The 850-nt window shown below is 47.3% G+C and overlaps 1 non-coding gene across 1 annotated transcript; it reads left to right on the top strand.

The window, feature by feature from the left end:
- The first annotated feature begins 541 nt into the window (after positions 1-541).
- Positions 542-623, top strand: Trnas-uga (transfer RNA serine (anticodon UGA)). Its single transcript has one exon. It is a non-coding gene; the product is annotated as a tRNA-Ser (tRNA).
- Positions 624-850: the final 227 nt, after the last annotated feature.

Raw genomic sequence — 850 nt, forward strand, 5'->3', positions numbered from 1 at the left:
TTTTGTTACTTTGTTTTCACGAAGAGTGATATTAGTTGAATATCTATGAAAAAGCAAAATGATAATAGATAAATAAAACAACAGAGGTTTGGGGGGGGGGGGGGGGAAGAGTAGGAGGAGATTGGAAGTTGAAATGGTGGTGGTGGTAGGATGAACTGTGTATCGGAACAATGGCCCGAGTTCATATGCTGTGTGTGTGTGTGTGTATGTGTGTGTGTGTGTGTGTGTGTGTGTGTGTGTGTGTGTGCGTGTGTGTGTGTACGTGCGTGCGTGTTTATGTGTGCGTGCGTGTTTGTGCGCACGCGCGTGTGTGTGTGTGTGCATGTGTGCCTGCATGCATTCTGTGACGGAGACATGACAAGACATGTGTTGGCTAAATGAATTATAAAAATAAGCAAGCACGTACTTTTTCTTTCCTCCCAACGACAAACCCTTGTCTTTGATGCGATTGAAATGAAACGAAGCAATGAGGCAAAATATACACAGCAACGTGAGAACAGCGCGATCAAGTCGGCAAAGTTCAGTCTTGCTGTGCTTTAGAGCTGTGATGGCCGAGTGGTTAAGGCGTTGGACTTGAAATCCAATGGGTTCTACCCGCGCAGGTTCGTACCCTGCTCGCAGCGATTTTTTTTTAGGAGGAAGGTGGCAGAATGGTTAAGACGCTCAGCTGCCAATACAGAGAGTCCGTGAGGGTGTGGGTTCGAATCCCGCTCTCGCCCTTTCTCCTAAGTTTGACTGGAAAATCAAACTGAGCGTCTAGTCTTTCGGATGAGACGATAAACCGAGGTCCCGTGTGCAGCACGCACTTGGCACACTGAAAAAGAACCCATGGCAACGAGAGTGTTGTCCT

Source organism: Babylonia areolata, chromosome 31, assembly GCF_041734735.1.
Source record: "Babylonia areolata isolate BAREFJ2019XMU chromosome 31, ASM4173473v1, whole genome shotgun sequence".
Classification (NCBI taxonomy): Eukaryota; Metazoa; Mollusca; class Gastropoda; order Neogastropoda; family Buccinidae; genus Babylonia; species Babylonia areolata.